This window comes from Marmota marmota, unplaced genomic scaffold (genome assembly GCF_001458135.2).
Source record: "Marmota marmota marmota unplaced genomic scaffold, marMar, whole genome shotgun sequence".
Classification (NCBI taxonomy): Eukaryota; Metazoa; Chordata; class Mammalia; order Rodentia; family Sciuridae; genus Marmota; species Marmota marmota.
In genome coordinates, this window is record NW_026000224.1 from 1,636,580 (window position 1) to 1,642,579 (window position 6,000).

Here is a 6,000-nt window from a genome sequence, read left to right on the forward strand (position 1 = left end):
AAAATCACACCTTTTCTTGAGCCTGTCTGCAAGCTGCGGTGGTAAAGCAGGCCTCCCCAGGGTCAGAAGGAAGAGGGAGAAGTCAGGAGGCAGGAGGGACCTCCACCCCACCCAGGCCTGGGAGAGGAGAAAGCCCCACTGGTTCACAGCATGGCACCCACAGGATCCCCTTCTTTTCTCTACTGGAACAAAAGCTTTAAACTACTATGAGGGGACAGCAAATTCTGTTACCTTTAGGTCAGGGGGGGACCCAACAAGCCTGAGCAGAAGCCGACTAAAAATCAAGCAGACAGCCCTCTACCTCTGGAGCGAGACCTCAGTCCCCAGGGTCAGATTGTTCTGCTGCAAGTAAAGGGCAGGATCACTGTGGAGATCCCCCTCTGAGACCCAGAGTCACATCCTCCCCCCCAATCTGAAGCTGAGCAGGACAATAGAAAGAAATCCACTCCTCCCATGGCCCAGAAGCCACAAGAGCCCAGCACTCCTGATGCAGAGAGATGGGGGAGAGGGACATGTGCCTGCAGGCGGATGCACTGGAAGGTTCTGCAACCAAGGAGTTAAAGCTGTGGCAGAAGCAACAACAAAGGCTGCAGGCGCACCACAGGATAAACACAGCAGCATAGGAAAACTGCAACCCAGTTCAACTTCTTGCCATGTCCACTCAGCACCTCAAACTGGAGGTCCAGCCAAAGTCGGGGTGTCTGGTTTCCAGACCTCCATCGAACTTGTCTTTTCAGAAGAGTTGGCTCCCAGTCAATTGTGCAAAGGAGAAGGAGAAAAGAAGGACTCAGGAGGTCAAGTGAGCAGTAAAACTATGCAGAAAGAGGACCCAGACACTTATGGTCCTGCTGGAATTTAAAATAACAATGATGAAGACACGGACCGCTCAGGTGGGGAACCAGGCCGGGACTCAGCAGAGATGGAATGAGAGGATCACCTGGACATGGGCAGAGCGTGGTGGCAGAGGACAAAAGTGTCTTTGGAAATCTCATTACTGGACTTGAAAGGACTGTGAACTTGAAGATAGGTTAATACAAATTAGCCAAGGGAAAGCTCACAGATAAAGGATGGAAACGGATTTATTAAAATATCACCCCGTAATAAGCAATTAAGATATATGAATAATTAAATTTTAAATAATGGTTATTGTAAGTTTGTAGAATTTATACTTCAGAAGTTAGAAACATTAGGAATTAGGCAAATTTTTTTGTAACATACACAAGCACATACTCGTGGAGAGACACACGGCTGCTGTGTGGAGTCTTCATAAGTTCCCAGGGGCGTGGTGAATTTATTTGCTAGTAGCTAGTTCATGTTTTTCATCTTTCCTCCGCAGTTTATTCATATGAGAGCATATTCGATATTCTTGTGGGGTGCAGATACAGTCCTATGTTAGCTTGGTTTTCTTCTTGTTAAATGATTCTGGTCCTTTTATTTCTGTATTATCTATTCTTAAATATTTTGATAAAACATACCTTTGAAAAAAAAATAATTTTAGCCTAATATGTCCTTTCCCTGAGGGATACTTACATTATTTAAAGAGGTTCTCATTTCTACTCCTTTAAAAACCAATATTCGGTGACTTAAATTTTTCTATGAAAATGTCTGTTTCCTCAAAGTTTTCAAATGTATTAGCTTAAGGTTTTTCTTCTTATTATTATTATCATTATCATTATTATTATTTTGTCACTATTATCACATTTCCATCTCAGCTAGTAGTTTGAGCATTAGGAGTTATACGCATATTCTTAGATTTTTGTGTGATTCACCTGTATACGTGGCATGCATACTTACGTAATCATTTCAGCACCTCTGCAGATAAGTCCAACCAGATCCTGTTCTGGGGCCCCAGGGATCCTCTCCTGCTGAGACAGTGACACCACAGATCCGCACACAGGTGAGTGGAGGCAGCACCCAGGGCAGGTTAGAGAGCTCATCCCCACCTGAGTGTAGGTGCAGGGCTTCGCTGCACTTCCTTTCTAGGAGGGTTGGGCCTACACAGCTCCTGTTTCCAGAGGCGACTTTGGGTTCACTTCAACCTTGTGCCAAGCAGACCGTGTGCCTGTCATGCTCCCTCTCACACCTGGACATGCACGCCCACATTGTTACTTCTTTCACAGTTTTTGTGTGCATGTCATTCATGTTGTGCAGCCCATGAACCCTTTGTATTGTCTTAACCATAGAAAGTGGTCTTATGTGTAGTGGTTTACAGTACAACAGAATATAAATTCCAAAAGGAAACATTAACCATTGTTTTCTTCGTTGGTTTATTCCCAATACCTAGAAAAGTCTCCAGAATATGGCAAGCATACATGCAAACAGATAAATAAACAGCATTATAATTTCCATATCTATCCTGGGTAGAGGCTAGGGAGTGGTGGTAGTGTTTAAGAAATGATTCAAAGAACTAAATAAATCAGTAGAAGAATGTTGACTAAGTAAAATCATCCCAGAGCTAAACATTTTCTATGTTAGTTGTTGAGAGCCACAACCAAGTCAAGATGGCGCCTGGCATTTTGCCAGAAGGAGTGGCTGAGAAGTAACGCCAGCGAGCCATTAAGATGATGGTGATTAAGTTAAGCTGTGTATGGTTATTGGGATGGTGACTGATTGCTGTAACTGGATGATGCTGGATTGAGGCAAGCTGTGTATTCAGTTGTGTATATGGACCTCTGCTGTCTGGCAGTGGGGCGGCTCCTGCTGCCTCGGGTGCCCGCTACTTTTGAGTTCTCGCGGAGTTCCCGTGGAGTTCCCATTGGTTCTCGCGGAGTTTCTGTGGAGTTCTGAAGAGTTCCCGTTGGGTTCGGGCAATAAAGTAGTTCCTGTTTGAACCTACAAGTGGCTTGTGACCTCCCGGTTATTTTTGTGCCCAGCCAGACTGCGGCAGTTAGGGACAATATCTCATTTAATTCTATCAGACTTCATTCTGAAGCTAACCTGACCTCCTCTTGGGCCTCTTCCATGTGTGCAAATTCATAGTTGCATAGTTGTTTCTAATTTAATATTCATGTTGTCTTGTGAGGTACTACATGTACATGTGACATGCACACATCCATACATAGCATACATATGGTATTCCCAGGCTCCTTTATCCCAACGTTACAAACAATTGGCTTGTTAACACCAGCAATGTCAGAGTTGCCCTGGACAGCCCTCCAGCGCTCACCAACCACACGTTCTAAACTTCTTTGCACCTTCTATTTGGCTGGTTTCAATGTTTATCTTTGCTCACACTTATCTCTCTCCCAGATTTAANCAAATCCTCCCTTGTCGCAGCCAGGACCCACTGAAAACCTCCCAGCACCTCAAGGATGTGCCATAGACTGCAGAAGGCAGTGTGCCCCACAGCCTCACCTTCCGCCAACTGGTCAGTTTCCCCCCAGGATACCAGGCCTCTGCCCACAATGGTTGCAGATCACCTTCCTTTCACCGTCAGTGCAAGCAGACACCTCTACGACTGTTATCTGGAAAGGGGTGTGGATTCTGCCCCCCAGGAAGAATCTCAGTGTTGTTCTTCATAGTGGAGTTAAGTCTAGGATGGCGTCCAGAGTGGCAAGGAAGTAGCCACTTCCTGAGGAGCCACGGCAAGTGGGTCTCCATTCAGACCATCCCTCAGCCCACGTTCTGCTACTCAGCTCCAGCACCCAGCAATTCCTTCTCGTCAGCAGCAGCGGGGTGAGGAGCCATTGGTGCTGACTGTGTTGGCACAATGAGTCACTACCTGTGAGTGTGGGCTTCGGTTTCTGTTGGTCCAGATATTCATTCTCCTTTTCCCTTTCCTTTTCTAGAAAGCCATTTTTTTTTGTCAACATCCTATTCTTTTTTTTAATTTTATATTTTATTTTATTTTTTATTTATATATGACAGCGGAAGGCATTACAATTCTTGTTATACATGTAGAGCACACTTTTTCATGTCTCTGGCTATATACATAATAGTATATTTACACAAATTCATATCTTCATACATGTACTTTGGATAATAATGATCATCATGTTCCACCATCATTAATAACCCCATGCCCACTCCCTTCCCCTCCTACCCCCTCTGCCCTATCAAGAGTTCATCTATTCCTCCCATGCTCCCTCTCCCTATTCCACTATGAATCAGCCTCCTTATATCAAAGAAAACATTTGGCATTTGTTTGGGGGGGGATTGGCTAACTTTGCTTAGCATTATTTCTCTGACTCCATCCATTTACCTGCAAATGCCATAATTTTATTCTCTTTTATTGCTGAATAATATTCCATTGTGTATATATACCACATTTTCTTTATCCATTCATCCACTGAAGGGCATCTATGTTGGTTCCACAGTTTAGCTATTGTGAATTGTGCTGCTGTAAACATTGATGTGGCTGTGTCCCTGTAGTATGCTGGTTTTAAGTCCTTTAGGTATAGACCAAGGAGAGGGATAGCTAGGTCAAATGGTGGTTCCATTCCCAGTTTTCCAAGAAATCTCTATACTGCTTTTCATATTGGCTGCACCAGTTTGCATTCCCACAAAATATCCTATTCTTAAGGTCAATATCTTTTACCAAACAGTTTCAGGATGCAATATTGCACAGTCAGCCTGCCACAACTTGAGAAAGTTATACCGAGATGTGGATCAAGAAGAGGAAGTGACTATTCACTGGTACACAGGAGTCAAGAGCATCAGCAGTTGCTTTTCCCAGTTCCCTGATCCCCTCATAGCAGGACTGCACCAAGACATCTGAGGAACAGCTGTCCACTTGGGGGATGGGAACCCTAAATTCCGAAAGACCCCTTCTTTTAAAAAAAAAATAATTGCAGGACACACATTGGCATCTGACTCCTGAGAGAAGCTGGATCCTCTAAGGTACCATGCACACCCCCTGTTCCTGTTCCAGAGCAGGGTCCTGTCTCTGTGTGGACAGACTACCTACCGCAGCCTGGTCAGGGTAGTTCAGAACACAGGTAACTGGCACCTCTCCTTCCAGAGGGCAGAGCGCAGGAGATGGAGGGGAATTGTCTCCCAACACATCATTGCTCTTCCCATAGGAATTTCACTTGGCTCGAGCTCCTACTCGCCTGGAGTCCTTGGACCCAGCCAGGCCAGCCACATGCTGATAAGCACACAGAGGAAGAGAACAGGACGCAGGCCAAACGTGGCAGGCGTCGTTTTTGGGGGGTCATCCATCTTGCTTCCCATTTGTGTGTGCCTGTGACCTGCTCTCATCTGTGAGGCGTCTCCTTGCTCTGGACAGAATGTTGGTGTCTCCCCAAAATCGATTTGCTGAAATCTTAATCCCTAAAGTGATTGTTATGGCTTGGATATGAGGTGTCCCCCGAAACTCCTGCGCTAATCACCAGGTAGAATGGCTGTATCAGGAGCGCCATAACCTAAGCAGGAGGCGAATGCATTGGATGAGTTGATAATCTGAATGAGTTACTTGGTGGTGACCAAGGAACTTCCACCTTTGCTTTCAAAGTTACTTTGATGTCCTTCTTTCTAGTTCATCCAAAGAATCCCTTTCCTGTGTCTGGAGTGAGTGCCAATGTTCAGTGTAGATCCCAGCAGATCCACACAGAAGTCGTCAGTCGAAAAATGATTTCTTAAGACGCAGGAAAGATGGGGCGATGGAGATTTGCAGTAGAATTGTATGCTCTCTACTTTTTCTGAAGGGTCATTTCATCCAAATCAAATATATGAAGAAAGCACACATTTAATATTTGACAATTTATGCATAGTTTATATTCCTGAGGTCTGGACAAGGTCTTAGATTCATATATTCTGACTGGTGAGAATAAACTATAAAACTAATGCTAAGATTTAATGTGTCATGAAATGAAAATGTGGAATTTTTACTCACTCTGAGCATGAAAGAAATGAAAGAAGAATATCTTAAGCTAATCAATGCCTTCAACCAGAGAGGTGCTGCAAACCTGAGATGAACACTGGTCTTCATTATGCGGCCGTTAGACCAATTGTCCCACTATTTGCTATGACACATGGGAAAATTGAAAACTGCAATTCAGG